This window comes from Varanus komodoensis, unplaced genomic scaffold, assembly GCF_004798865.1.
Source record: "Varanus komodoensis strain SLA01 unplaced genomic scaffold, ASM479886v1 scaffold6_4, whole genome shotgun sequence".
Classification (NCBI taxonomy): Eukaryota; Metazoa; Chordata; class Lepidosauria; order Squamata; family Varanidae; genus Varanus; species Varanus komodoensis.
The window spans coordinates 8,548,544-8,564,375 of NW_025336347.1; the positions used below are offsets into that span (position 1 = coordinate 8,548,544).

At 40.5% G+C, this 15,832-nt stretch overlaps 1 protein-coding gene across 13 annotated transcripts in view; it reads left to right on the top strand.

Moving 5' to 3' along the window:
* Positions 1 to 15,832, top strand: part of FOXP1 (forkhead box P1) — a 664,276-nt gene that overhangs the window by 220,155 nt on the left and 428,289 nt on the right. For 8 of the 13 annotated variants that reach the window (XM_044451999.1, XM_044451998.1, XM_044451996.1 and 5 more), the window contains one exon: positions 6,341 to 6,502. The exons of the other annotated variants lie outside the window; for them this stretch is intronic. The gene's annotated coding sequence lies outside the window, so the exon portion shown is untranslated. The remainder of the gene's footprint in view (positions 1 to 6,340; positions 6,503 to 15,832) is intronic. 13 annotated transcript variants of the gene reach the window in all.

The following is a 15,832-nucleotide window of genomic DNA, read 5'->3' on the forward strand; positions in this document are numbered from 1 at the left end:
AACAGTACCCAGACAGCATCTATATGACTCAACAGCTATAATAATACATTGTTTTCTGGAACCACCTAAATAATTAACTGTGAGAAAACAACACTGTTGAACTGCATTACAAAAGGTTGACTTTGTTCTAAAGAATATCATATGTAATGATCTAGGAGAATTCACTTTTGACATTGTTAAAAGTATGTAACTGAGCTGAAGACCAAATTATGCTTCCAAAAATTTGTTTTTTCTCTACATCAAACATTTAATACAGTAAAACAATGCTGTATCCAATGAATAATTAAACTATGAAAAGAAAAAATATCCCCCATCTCACAGCTTAATTATATCTATGAGGCACTTTTAAATGGTGCTGTGGAATCTGAGGAATTAGTTTTATTTTTTCATCCTAATACATTTTAAGTGAAAATATAAAATGGCAGAGTGTTGTAGGTTTTCCTAAACTCCTCAATCACTTTTGTAGCATTTTGCTACATGATTTTCAACTTGTTGGAATTTAGTCTTTTTCTTGTAGGAAGACTCAGAGACAAAAGATAGTGGAAATGGTTTCCATTACCCTACTGAAAAAGGTCACCTATCTTTATGTACTGAATTGAGGGTAACGGGAAAGTAGGGAGAGGAAGCTGAGGCCATCAAATATGCCAGGCCACATAGGAATAAAGGAAAAACAGTGTAATACAGATCCCAGGTTAGAGAATGCAGCTTGATTTGCTTTAGAAAGAGCTAAGCTAGTCAAAGTATGATTAGCTTGTATAGAAATGAGCCAGGCAATAAGTAAGAGTAAAAGGAACTCACTGGAACTTTGCAGAGATTCCAGAGTCTAAAACAGCCATTGAAAAGGTCTTCTTTTGTTTTTCCAGCATCATACATCGGATAGTAATAAGAACAAAATCTCACCTGAAGATCTTAAACCCAGATATACTTGTATGAAATCAAGTGTTCTTTTAATTAGCCTTGTCCCCATATTTAACAGCTTTATAGGTCATAGCCTCAACTTTGAATTCTGCCCAGAATCAGAGAAGTAGCCAGTGAAGCTGCTGTAACAAGGGACGTGTTCCACATATCCAGGCCTAATCAACATTCTGGCAACTGTGCCCTTACCAAATGAACGTTTCTGTCACTTCTCAAAGGAACCGCACATACCACCATTGCAACAGGATATAATGGAAGCATGCTTCACCAGATTAGACATTTCTAGCAACAGGGAAAGTTGGCAACGTTGCTGTATATGCAGAGTAGCCTCAGCTGTGCAAATGATTGATTTTTTAAAAATGTAAAAATCCATAACGTACATCAGGCACTGGTTTAGAATTTAGAATGGAAAGGAAAGGTCAAATTGTGTGTCTTCAACAAACTGATTTCAACTTTAATGGGAGGAAGATGGAACCTTGAATGACACCATAGCTCAATGGCCATGGTATCAGACAGGAAGCCCACAGGACCATGTTCCAGAATTGCTCTAGAAGAAGAAGTGTGACTGTAAAAAAGGTGTATCCAAGTCCTGTTCTAGACAGACATGTCAGAAGGATATCATGGCTGATAATATTGAAAGCCACTAAATGTTCTACTAGTCAATCTCTGCCAATCCATGTCTCAGCATAGATAGAATTTTGGCAGCAAGCTGCATATTTTTTTCTGCTAACATCATAAATTTGGCAGTGTTGGGGTCAGCGGATGCCACACAGAAGAACAGAGGGTGCATGTGTTGCCAATCCCTGCTTCAGTTGTTGTCTCATTCATTTTTTCACCCCCAGTTCCCTTGAGAAGCAGGGAACCTCTTTGACTACTCAGCAAGATGTGATTCTCAGGACTGATCATGTCAATCGCTTGGGTCAGTTGTCTGTTACAAATTTCAACAAGAACTTTGACAGGATTGCCAGCCAAGATGACAGCAGAATCCTAAACCTTCATAAAAACAATTGTCTCCTATGGCAGATCATCTTAATTCATTCCTGATGCCTTCAGAGCAAGTAGTAGTAAATCTACCTCTTGCAAAGTAGTGATCTTTCTTACGTGAGAGCAGTATAAAAAGTTCCTCCACATCAAGATCATCACCCTCCCTTAAATTCCAGGGGTGGGAGGGAACCAAGGTGTGCCCTTCTGAATGAGTGAGGTCAGAGTCCATTAGGACAGACCTATAGTTGACATGGGTTCATGAAATTTTGAGCCATGTCCAGCAGGGCAGACTTTGTATATATGTTGATATCCCCTAGTACAACCAGCCAAGGAGATTCCAGCACTGCCTCAGAGATTACCCCAACTTGCTGAGGAAGATGGGTATTTGGTCAGCAGAGTGGGCAGTACACCAACAGAATCCTAGGCCTATCGAAACTCCCACATTCAGATATACATTCTCACAACTGGAAGACTGTAGGAGAGCTCTTCCAGAGGGATAGAATCATGCTGACCCCGTGATCCTTCACTCTTTCCCCACATGTCCAATCTACTGATGCCAAGAGAGCCCAGGGGAGCAGTGGTGCAAGAGTATACTTCTTTATTCTCATCCAGCAAGCCGCAGTACATGCCAGGTCAGCATGCTCATCCAGGTTCATGTCCTGGATGGCTGTTTTCTATTGGCATTTAATAACAGTGGGAAAAGAATGTAACCCACACTAATCAGACTCTCTGAAATGGGAGACCTTAATAGGAATGAGAGATAGTAGTAGAGAACCCTCATTCAATTTCTAAATTTGGCCTTTGAACTGAATCCTGCTTTGTTTCTTCAACTCTTTGGTACATTAATGTTACTTTTAATCTCATCTGTCATCAAGCCACCATACCTTTTGGCACCAAAATTAGGATTTGCATCATGTTCTCTTCATTGAAGAGAAGCTATTAACTATAACAACATGGGAATTTCAAACTTAAAATTCAGTCTAATTTAAACCGCACCCGAATGCTGATATTCATCTGTGCAAGTCAGGAATTAAACATGCCAGATTCATAACCCCAAAGACAGATATTCTACCAAACAGGTACAGCATGGTTAGTGGTTCTGTAAATATTCGGATATACTATTTGATCTCAGTCATGTCTGGGTGAGATTAAGGTTGAGTGTCCAAGGTAATCTAGCTTTGGCTTGCAGTTTGATTCTTCCAAAGAAACTAATTAATGCTAACTGTTGGAGCAGGTTATTTACGTAATACAGAGTTCAGAGCTGTGGGAAATACAGAATGGGATGGACCAATTTGTTTTGCAATTTGTGCCATTTTTCTTCATGTTATGATTAAGTCAGGACAACAATTGCGTCATTACTCAACTTCTTCACTCCATATATTTTTTCTGAATGCTTTTATTTTTCAAACTCTGTGTATGATTAGTAGTATAAATATGATTGATCATATATAGAACAGAATATGGAATGGCCTTTCAGGTTATGTAGAGCCGAAGCAGGCTGCCTAGAACCAGAGGTATCAGAGATCATAACTAGTACATGGAGTCATTGAATCACAGAATAGTAAAGTTGGAAGGGCCAGATAGAACCATTGAGTCAAACCACCTGCTCAGGGCAGGACTTCAAATTAAAGCATTCTTGACAAATGGCTATCCAACTACCTCTTCTTGAACACCTCCAGTGTGGGAGAGTCCATGAAGTCCCTAGGTAATTAGTTCCATTGCCATATTGCTCCAACAGTCCGGATATTTCTCCTGATGTCCAGCCAGAACCTGGTTTCTTATAACTTATGTCCATTATTCTGTGACTTCTGCTCTGGCAGGACCTCAAAGAAATCCTGGCCCTCCACTGTGTGGCAGTCTTTCAATCATTTGAAAACTGCTATCATACCTCCCCTCAGTCTTAACTTCTCCAGGCTAAACATGCCCGGTTCTTTCAATTTCTCCTCACAGGGTTTGTTTCTAGGCCCTGATCATCCTTGTCACTCTTCTCTTAATCCCCTCCAGTTTGTCTACATCCTTCTTGAAGTGGGATATCCAGAAATGGATGCGCTCTCAAGATGGGGCCGAACTAGTGCTGAACCGAGGAGAACATGATTTGGAAGCTATACAGTTAATGCAGCCCAAAAAAGTAATAGGGTTTTTTGGAGTCATTTCACATGATTGGCTAATATTCAGCTTGTGATCGATAAGAATTCCAAGATCCTTCTCGCTTGTAGCCAAGCATTCCCCATCTTGCAATGGTGCATTTGATTCCTTTTTCATAGGTGTAGAATTTGGCATTTGCCCCTATTGATTTTAATTCTGTTGCTTTCAGCTCAACACTTGAATTGAATTTGAATTGAACTGTCAAAGCCCTTTCTTATGAAGAGATGAAAACTGACATCTTCCAAGCAGCTGTTTCATGTCATTAAGATCAGGTTGCACATAAGGCATTAGGGCAATGAGCTCACACATAACCCTAAACCCGTGCCATGTGGCGACTTACCTTGGGTTGCAGTCATGCTGTTTCCACACTTCTCTATCTTCCTCCTAATGGAGGCTGGTATCCCATAAGCCCCTTTGGCTGAAATTCAGTCCCATTGCTCCTGCCTGTGTTGCCTGCCTCGCCTCACTGGCCCACACATTTCCCTGAGTGTGGCCTTTTTTGGGGGGGGAGGGGGGCTGCTCAGAAGAAGCAACTTTTTGTTCACTGCAGTAGCTGCATTGATCTAGAGTAGCTCTCCCCTGTGCTGCCATGCTCCATGTTGATGCAAGCATAACCGCACACACTCACATCCCCTCCCTTCTCCTTCCTTGCTGCACATGTGTCCACACCCCCTTGTGCACAGGACTCGCAAACACTGGAAAGGGCCACCTCTCCCCTGCAGCCAGACAAACGAAGAGTATCAGTGTGGGCACCAATGCCGAGGATGGAAGAGGCATTTCCTGCAGGGAAGAGTTTCCCGAAAAAGCTCTGCGTGCCTTTCCTCTGCCTGAGAAATTTCTTGGCTGGCTGTTAAGAATGTTTGTCCCACAGTTGTGGCTGGGGCCGGGTAGCGGACAGCAGGGCTTGCTCACAGTTCCAAGGAATGCCAGGGACAAGAGAGGAGTGGAGGGCAGATGCTAGAGTGGGAGATACAGACTTTTCATAGCAAGTGTTCTCTTGCTGATGCCTATGAGCAACCTGTGTGCCCCTCTTGTGTAGGGGAACTTTCACAGGAAGAAAACGCTGCCTCTAAGGGTAGAGCAGATTTTCAGTTGCTCTACCCTTTGCTTGAGTTCACTACAGTGACCGAACAGGAACTTCAAGCAAGGCAGTCTACAAGGGAGGTTGCTGCTGCTGGGGGCAGTGCAACGTAATGCCCTGCGGTCACTGAAATTCTAAAGCTGCAGATGGGCATTGGGAAGGCAGAGAGGAAAGGCAGGGTAGAGCGGCCAATCACAATGCACCTGTAGTTGCCTCAGCAGTTGCTAGGCAATCTATGATAGTAGAGAATGCAGGCAGCTACAGCCATTACCAGTCTTCCTGTGAAATTTGCTGGTGGAAATGTGGAAACCACATGCACACTGGATTCAGACATGCAAACAAGCCATGGTGAGGCATGGAAACTGTACAACAAACCATTGTTTTTCTCCATGGTTCCACGAAGACCATCTTGCCACATTTCTTCACCCTTTTTGGGTTTACATGTAACATCAAGCTAGGCCATGGTGACTTCTCATTATGTGTGAACCTACCCCTGGTAAGAGACAGGGGGGTTTCGTCCAGTGGTGACTTTGCATCTCTGAAATCCATTTCCATCAGGAGTTCATAAGGCCCTTCTGTGCAGACCTTCAGAAAGACTGAAACCACATCTGTTTTCTCTGGCTTTCACATAAGCTGTAAGCTGCAGGTGTTAGCATTTTTTAAAATAGTGGCATGTAGTATGTATTGCAAATTTGTTGCTAGTTGTATTTTTCTTTATCATGTATGTCACCTTGAGAGTGATTTACCCCTAAAGGAAGCCTAAAAATAATCAAAAATAAATACATGGGATGAAACTAGAGTAATTTAGCCTCAAGTAATGAAGGGTAAAATGACATTTTGTATAGGTACATATGAGAAATTTGATTAGTGGAAGATTCTGAGCACTTGTGGAGATAAAAGCAGGGAGGAACGTTGATGTGCTTTAATGTAGCAGGTACCTTAGTTCCAAATTTCTACTGCTTCTTGAATTTGAATACAGATTGCACACTAGAATGATGAATGCCTTTGTCTACCAGAGTCCAGTTCCCCCTGCCTATTTCCAGGGGATGGTGTTAGTTAACAAAGATTCTGAGTGCTCTACTTAGTTTGATGATCAGTAAAGGCACTGACTTCTGTATCTGCTGAAGGAACTTCTTTGCAAGGTTTGCATTGAGGATTTGAATCAACAGAGCTTTCTTTTTTGCCCCTGACATGTCATTCTTACTCACCTTCCAGGCATAGAAAAGGTGAGTGGAGCCCTGCTTGCCTTTTCTTTCTGGTGGGACTTCAACTCCATCTCCTGCTATAGCGAGGCACCAGAGATTGTTGCTGTGGCTGTCCTTGTGTCTCAGAGCCCCTTGGATTAGCTGCTTCTCAAAAGAATCTTTTCTTCCCATGGTAAGTTCCTGGAAAGCTGTGCATGCTTTCTACTGATCCTATGCCCAGGAAGCTATGTGGCTGCTGTGTTTTATTGCCCTTTCTATCCTCTGTGTGTGTTGCACTCATACAACATTAGTTGTGTAAGGAAAATAAGAACACCACAGTTCTGGGGATGTATGGGAACAGCTGGTAAAGGGTGGCTGTTGCCTGTGCCCAGTAGACTGATGGAGTTGGTATTCTGTATTTTTGCATGTGTTGTGATATAGGTGGTGTGTGTGTGTGTGTGTGTGTGTGGGGTGTATGTGTAAGTTTGCGAGCTGCCTCTTTTTGTGGGGAACCCATGGGTGTTGCTGATGGTACATATCCTGGTCTGGGCTAGGCAGTGTTGGGGATGCATCTTCCATTTTCCTGTCTGTTGTTGTATTTTGTTGTGCTTCACCCTTCTCCTTGGTTGAGACAGGCAGGATATAATGGCTGTTCAGTTGGTGAAACAGCAGTGCATCTCTGATGTCAGTGTAATGTGAACTGTAGGATTAGTTCTGTTAGTCACCAGTTAGTGTACTGAAAGTCTGCAGTGAGGTTCTCATTATAGTGCCTGTCTGAATAATTAGTAGAATCACTGTTTACTTATCTTGGCAATAAGAGAAAACTTGTTCTTTGAGACGACAGGATGACAGGAGCACTTTGCAGTATGGTCATTAGTGTGTGCCTGCCATCAGTGTCATGAAACAGTGTCAAATTAGTTAAGGCCCCCTCAGGAGATAAACTGGACCTGCAAATTATTCTCCTATGTCCTAGGAAATCATGTTTGCTAAATCTCAGATCAAACATGGGCAAATGATTAATATGGTTCATAAATTATCTAACTTACAGGCATTCAACTTTTATAAGTAGATAACACAGAGGAAACTTTTTAGCTTTTGTGTTTATTCTGCTTATAATCTCTTATATAATGCAATTCGAAGCACATCTGTTTTCTTTTCAGGTGTAGGGGAAAAAATCTGTATACAGCCATGGAATGACTAAAGCCCTAAAGGAAGTAAATGTAAATCCACTGAAAACAATATAATTAAGTTTGTTATCTCATAACCTGATAAGTCACTGACAATAGTTTTTCTTCTTGTAGTGGCAGTGGTTCATTAATGAGTTCACCAATTAAGTTCACAAGATTACAGCTTTTGCCAAGAGGATTTATCTCTTAAAAGCATATTTCTTCCTGATACAGCCCTACCATAATGTAAGCTTTTCTGTTAAAGTGGTGTAATGCTACCTCTTAAACACATTAAATCCTATTAGTAGATTCGTAAGGCCCCACAATATTTTTATGTTTACTTATTTAATGTTGGGAAAACTTAAAAAAAATCTGTCCGGTACAGTGATGTCTGCCTCTGCAAGATTTTTGTACTTAAACCTTCTTGTGGTTTGTGGAGTGTGACAGAGAAGTTCTCTATGTATTCATTTACTCCTGAACAAACTACTACTTAGGTGAATCAATTATTAAGCCAAAATATCAGTGATTGAATCAGCATTTTTAGAGAGAACTGGCATGCTAAAACATGTGAAGTGTCTCTTCATAAGATGCTTCTCTCAAAAGTGCCAGAGGTTGTTCGCTGTTTACCTGTCAGCACATTTAGCATAAAAGTAGGCAGTGGTTTAGTAAATATGCAACATGTCCCATAGCTATACTAATGAAAGAATCAGCCTCAGCATTTTGAGTACAGCACAGGTTTTGCATATTTTCTAGAGAAACTTGATGTACTAGATTAATTCTTATATTTAAATATTTTTAAATATTCTGGAGATGGTACCTGTAAAGCAGTTGCTTTCTAGAGTCATTCTTAATTGTCTAAAAGTGACTGTATATGAAAAGATGCTTGTATTAATTAGATAATATACAGGGGATTTTCCATGCACCTGCAAAGCCTTGCTTTTTAAGGTCTACATGGAACCAGATATTTTTGGGAATGGTTTCAATCCACCTTAATTTTGCAGCCATTTTGTGCTGAATCCTAAAAGACAGTTAGAACCTAAAGTAAGTTCAAGGTTTGGATCCACTTGTTCTGCAAATAGAATCCTGCATGTGCAGTGGGACCATCCCTTTTCTTTCTACTTATTTCAGCCCCAAATTTGGCCCTTCCTGTGACCTAAAGTTGCCTTACAGCATAGTGTATAGGGAAGTGGATTGCAAGGAGTGGACATCTATCCTATTAGTGGATCACCAGCACTGAATACAACTAAAGCACAAATAAACATACTACACAAGGCCTATTTCCTACCCTGAGTCTGAGCCTCCTTCTGTTGTGTTAGATCCTAACTATCATCTTTAGATCATTAAGATCATTAAGAGCAGTAGGACTTACATTAATCATAACTAAATTCTATTGACTTAAATGGTCTACTCTAAGAATGACTATGTAAGGTTCCAACCTGTTGCCCTTAAGGTGTCATTAAAATATTGTGTTTTGTGGTGTGTTTTTGCTCCAGTAGACTCATACAGTTACTCTTCTGTAATGAAAGCTCTTTTGTAGACCTAATAATGGGCCACATCTACCATTGTGCTTCAGTTGCCTCTTGTTGAAAGAGCTCTCCACTTTCCATGGGGCATTTGTTTCGACTCATGAATTACTTGTGGAAGTGTGTGCGCGTAGCCCAGTTACTATGAAGTTTGGGAGTCACTTGAAAATTGAGTTGTAATTTCAAAGATCTAGTAGTTTCCGCGTGGTTTGGCAGATTGCAACCTCACTAAAGTAACTTCAGTTTAGAAGGTATTAAAAAGGTAATTCTCCATTCGTTTTGAGTGAGTGTTATTTAATAAATAAGAAGATAAGAATAGCCCTGCTGGATCATAGCAAAGACCTGTCTAGTTCAGCATCCTGTTTCCTACACTGATCAACTAAATGAACACTTCTCAAATAACAGGTCCTTGTGAAAAAATTCAAAAATACTAATGCTGGAGAGTCTGCATTCTGAGTCATATACATGGGTTGGGTTGTTTGTTTTATTTGTTATTGCTCTTGCCTCACCATTTTGATATATACTGAGAAATTCTACACTGGCAGCCATAAAGCTGTGCCAATTCATACTAGCTGAGGATCTGGCTCACAATGTACAAAGCATATCAAGTGCCTGACTTCATGCTGTGGAAAGATGGTGCTGCATGTAAGGACGTGTACAGAGAAAACCTAGACTGATAGGTGAAGTCTGAGTCACAACCCAATGTTGCCTGCTGCATAATGCCTCCGATGAGGATATCCCCAGGATTTCCTTTAATTTAGGTGTGGTTATTACTGGAAAAGTACCAAGTAAAGGCTTTGCAGGTCCTGATAAGTTCTGGAATCTCCAGTTTAAGTTGATTGCTTTGGTTTCTTTTTTCTTTTTCACTATATTTGTCTTGTGAGATTACATGCATGTCTCTGTAATAGGTTAGGCCAGAGGCTATAGATTTAATACCTGAAGAAAGGGAAAAAGAGAATATTATTCTGTCATTCTGAAGCTGAGAACACTAATGGTAACTAAGTTGAATGAGCCCTGCAGTTATTGTTAAACAGATCTTAAGTTAAAATAAAATAAATAAAATCAATTAAAATCTTTAAGAATTAATGGGCAAGAATCAATGGATGATTTGACTGTCAATGGCTGTTAGTCATGATTCATGATTCGTTTTCATGATACATCATAATCCAATGTTAGACATGGTAGGACTCTATATGCCAGTTGCTGGGATCATGAGCAGGAGAATCATAGAGCTGCTTTGTGGTCTTCCAAGGCCATCTTGGTCGTTGCAGAAACAGAGTGTTGCAGCAGGTAGACCTTCTTATGTTATGAAGATCCATGCGGATACTTGGTACAATATGATGATGAGATCTTTCTCACTTAGAGAAAGAAGAATATTTGTCCATACTTATGTCAAATATCAGCAATTAAAAAGCAGCAAAAGAAGAGCTTGGCCTACTTGGTCCTGTGGCTACTTACAAGGAAAGTTCAGTTACTTGCATAGAAAACAAAAAGTGGCATGGGAAATAAATTTTCTAAGGTGACAACTCCATGTATATTTTGACAGAGAAAAGTTGTACAATTCCCAGCATTTATGTGTGTGTGTGTTTCTATCATATATGCATACTATGCTTTTTCCTGCTTTTCTTGCAGGTTTCTTAGGGCATGTTTACATGTATATTCAAGAGGTTAAAGTATTCTTACCGATGTCAGAGGTTTTGTAAACATTCAGAAAACTATAGTTAGAATGTTTTTCTTTGAACTGGTCACTACTCACATGATAAATACTTAATCCTTTCTTGAAATTAGCATTTCTGTTGATCTTTTTCACTCACCTTGGACTGGATTTTATCCGAAAGGAAAAACAACATGCAGGGGCGGGGGGGGGGGGGAGAATAAGGTTGGTGTTAGTAAATAACTTGGATCCTACTTGCTGAAAGTAATAGTTGTTGACATTATTATTATATTTTTATAGGAGAACCAACTCCAAATCGTCTCTTTCTAAAGCCATTTTAACATACCAATGTAAATGTAACTATTAATGGAAAAGGAATGAATTCATTTTGGGTGTGCTTGCAGAATAATTTTAACGAACCACACATTCTAGATTTCAAATGTGGACTTGTAACATTTATGTGCAGAAAACCCAGCTTATGAGAAATTACACTCTTTCAAACATTGCTTGATATAATTTGCTTCCATTTATTATCCCTGATGAAATAAGTAGCTTAGAAATTTGGACACCTTTGTAGAGGCAAAATGTAATATATGCTGTTTCAAATAAATAACGTGGGCTAGTGTTGTGATAGATTTCTCAGCAAATCACACCGGGCTGCAAGCAGTCATCTTAAGATGTGAATTACAAAATAGTCCAGATAATATCTACAGTGCTGAATGGCTACTACTTTTTCAGGATCCAGTAGTATTTGCCACAAGGGCCATGCATTGCACAAGATAAAGTATCACTGGCTAGCTAGAAAACAAACATCCCCCTGTAGGAGGGCAGGAAGTAAGTAGCAAGAAAGCATTGGTGGAGGGGTGGATAAAAATATATGATTTCTGTGAGCAAAATTAACTTGCATTTTTAAATTTTAAATCATTTTAAAATCTTTATAGAATACTAAATTTCTCTCCAACTTAGCAAAATTAACAGTTACAATTAAATCTCATAAGCATGCTAAACCTACAATTACAATATCATAAAGAGGAGCTTATCTGCCAATCAGATTTCCATTTGTCATTCCATGAAAATGGCTTGGTATAGCCTAATAGCCGTGACCAAGGGGCAAGGGGGTGCAACTGTTCCTCTTGAGTCCAGCCAGGTCACTGAGAGTGGTAACGTGTCTGCTTGTGCTGGGTCTGCTCACAGCCATATTGGAATGGCTCACGAAAGGACGGGGGTCAGTAAGTGAAAGCGAAGGGGATTTCTTCCTGCAAGGCACAAAAGAGTAGCAACAGGTTGCAGCATGCCGAGGTAGCTCCATTCTGAGCGCAGCAACATCCATGTGTGGTACACCCTGGCCCATCAATCTCTGCCCTTCAATTGCCCACAAGAGGAGTGCGCAAGGGTCAGTCAGAAGAGGTCAGTAAATTAAACTGGCAGCGGGGAGCTGAGAGTTGCTGCAGTGTGGTGGAATAGTGGACTTGGCTTTCTAGGAAGCTCTTTGGCTGGTAGCCTGAGGGAGTATCTACCTCTTAAAGCAAATTTTAAATGAATTGTTTTTGAGCCCACACCTGGAGTGAGGTGCGGAGGGAACATAGGAACATCACCCAAGCCCACCAGTTTCTGTTGCAGAGACATCACCCTGCCAACAAAAGTGCGTATAGTCAAGGCTATGGTTTTCCCAGTTGCAATGTATGGCTGTGAAAGTTGGACCATAAGGGAGGCTGAGTGCCAAAGAATTGAGGCCTTTGAATTGTGGTGCTGGTGGAGACTCCTGCAAGTCCCTTGGAATGCAAAGTGATCAAACCGGTCAGTCCTAGAGGAGATCAACCCTGACTGCTCTTTAGAAGGCCAGATACTGAATATGAAACTCAAATACTTTGGCCACCAATGAGAATGAAGGACTCCCTGGAGAAGAGCCTAATGCTGGGAACAATAAAACAAGGGGAACGGCAGAGGATGAGGTGGCTAGATGGAGGCACTGAAGCAGTCAGTGTGAGCTTGAATGGACTCTGGGGGATGGTGGAGGACAGGAAGGCCAGGAGGAGTGTTGTCCATGGCGTCATGATGGGTCGGACATGGCTTCGCAACTAACAGCAACGAAATCCTATTACATTCTTTGGAGTTTTCTCCTAAGCAATCCATGATAAGGAACTTCTAGTCCAAACCTAAGAATATGTTTGAAGTCATTTCCATTGAATTCACAAGGGTTTACGTTTATTCCTCTGCTTATGGACATCCACTGGAAGAGGCATGTTGCATTGACCCCTGCAGATAATCCATAATGTCCAGATTTCCAGCTTTCATTGAAAAATTAAGAAACTCTAGCCCTTGTAGAAGCCAAGATAGAAAGAAAAATGTGCAGTCAGTGTTCTGCCCTTTTATTTGACAAACTAGCCGACTTGCTCCTTTCATTGCTTTTGGCTAATGATGTCATAGGGATGGTTAACACACCAACTGTTTGAGTGCATTATTTTTTTCTGTGTGTGTTAAACCTCTTTAGAGTCTTTCCCCAAAGATTACAAATTAGGAAGTAATTTCAGCCTCATTAGAAAACAAACAAACAGAAATTTTCATGTGGTTGGGTTTGGGCAGTCGTCTGTCTACCAAATGACAAGAGAAAGCAGCATGATCTTTCTAATTCAATTTTGTTACTATATCTGTCTGTGTATCTGTAAGTATTAACAAATAATTACCCTTACAGTGGCTGCAGATAAACTTTACTACTGCAAAAGGCAGGAGAAAGTATGGATTATACAAATTCTACAGAGTTGTCCAGTATTGTTACACCATTTTGCCTGGGAGCAGACATGTAGAGAAGTGTATGTTACCTCTGCAGTGTAGACCAGTGTTGTTATCTAGAATTCTGATATAATGGTGTTTTAGAGAAATACAGATAAGGCTGGAAAATTGATTGTAGTTGTAGTACTACTACAGGGTTAGAATAAGTTGCATCTAGCTTTAAAAGAACCTGCCCAGATGGAACCCTGTCATTCTCTTAATCGAGGCCTTGGGGGTGAAACAATGTGTGTTTTCTTATGCATTGTATTAATGAATCCATTCATGAGGATACCTAAATCTGTTGTTCATTATTCATAGAGCAGAGCACAGGAATGGATTGCAAGCGAATTGGGTCACACACCCCTCAAATGTCAACCATCACCTTCAATTCTATAAAGTCTTTTAGTCTGGAGGACCATTCCAGCAGCTATTTTGCATGTTCCCTCACATAATTCAGTAAGGATTCATTGTGGTTCATATGACGCAACAATTTGCAAAATGGCTATGTGGGCACCAGGGCTCACAGTCATGAGAAACACAGCATTCTCTGGACATCTCTGGTCTTCCCAATGAGAAACAACAGATAAGTAGACCTGGTGCACACATTTCTCAGAGACAACATCTGGCTATTCAGGCAGTCCTGCTACTCAGTTCTTAACATTGCTTCAACACCCAGTCTATCAGATGTATTGTCTTTGGTGTGTTTTTAAAAATTAGCTATGTGCAGTTCTGCAGAACTATATGCTGTCCTAAAGAACATTGATGTAGTTCAAAATTCAGGCCCTGAAAACATTGTACTGGTAGCTGATGTAAGTAGCTGATGATGATTGAATGACCAAGTCCAGTCTCCTTTTGAATCCTAAAACCTGATCAAATATACAAATTACTCTTCCCACTCCTAAAGAGGAGCCCCACAGAAGTCAGTGCTACTCTCTGCTTTTCCCAACCCACTGTCCTCTAGCTGTTTTGGAATTTTTGAACCTCAATCCTGCTCAGCCCTAGCTAGCATGGCCAATGTTCAGGAATACTGTGAACTGTAATCCAAACCATTTGGAAACCATTATACTAGGGAAGAAATTTCTAGAAAGTGTTAACCGATGTTTAAAATGCTTATTATGAAAAAAGCAGTAATGCTATCAAATATTTAATTTATTATTGTTCAGAATGCTGCACTTTTTGTGCATGTTTTTCCCCTTCCCACCCCCTACCTATTTTTTTGTGCAAGTTTTTTACTTCATGCCACATAAAATGTTGTTGGAGTTCATGATGCTTCCTGAATATAACACTCTTCTACTTTAGTGCTGTTCTCAGCACTCTGTGTAGGTTTCTAAATCTCATGGAATGCAACACAGACGACAAAGTACACACACAGGGAAAGTACACAAGTATAGTTGGCTACTGTGGGAAAATATTACTGGACTTACATTCTCATTAGGTTTCATGGAAAATAGGGATAACAACCCTTAGTAGTCTTCAGGGAATGGAAATTCTGAAGTCAGACTATCCATTCTCTGATACTGCTACATAAGTGTTTGGTGTTTGTGAAAAAGTGGGAGGGAAAATGTTCTTCAACATGCTCATCATCATTTCTCTATGCGCACGCATATACTTGTTATGCTACATGTTTACTACAGTAAAGATCAGTCCACCGTTGCTGTACCAGCAAGAATACTGTACAAAGTGTGAAATGGCTCTAACTGCCAAGCAGTGAGAAATATTGCAAGAAACCAAAAGTCCTTGATTTCAGTTCTACCTGTGTCTTGCCTTTGAGTACCGTATTTTTCCGTTTATAAGACACTACTTTTTCTTTAAAACATTTAGCTAAAAATGGAGGTGTGTCTTATACACAGGGGCGCGCTGCGGGGGTGGGGAGACTGGTGTGATCGCGCATGCGTGGGGGGCGAAGCAGTGTGTGTGGGGGGCGAAGTGGTACGCATGGGCGAGGGGTGGCGAAGCGGCACAGGGGGGCAGCAAAGCCGCGTGTGTGTGTGGCAGCAGCTTGCTCACTGGAGATCGATAGGAAAAGTGGGGGGCATCCTATACATGGGGGTGTCTTATACACGGAAAATATGGTATTTACAAACACGATGTGTGTCTCATCAATATACACTGAATTTGATTTATTAATAATACATAAACATACATACATACATATAAAAGCAATATATAAATGACATAGATAATTAAGATGTGGATAATAATTCTATTGCTATGCAAGTCAATAGGTATTGTGGCAACATACTTAAGAAATAAGACTTTGATCCCATTCTGTCTTCTATACTTAGAACATTTTGATAGGAAAAGAAGTGTGTAATTTAAAGCAGATGTGGTACTTCTATATTGATATGGCTGAACTTAGATGTTATGACTAACAGGTATGGAACCAGTCAGATGTTACCATTCCAAAGATA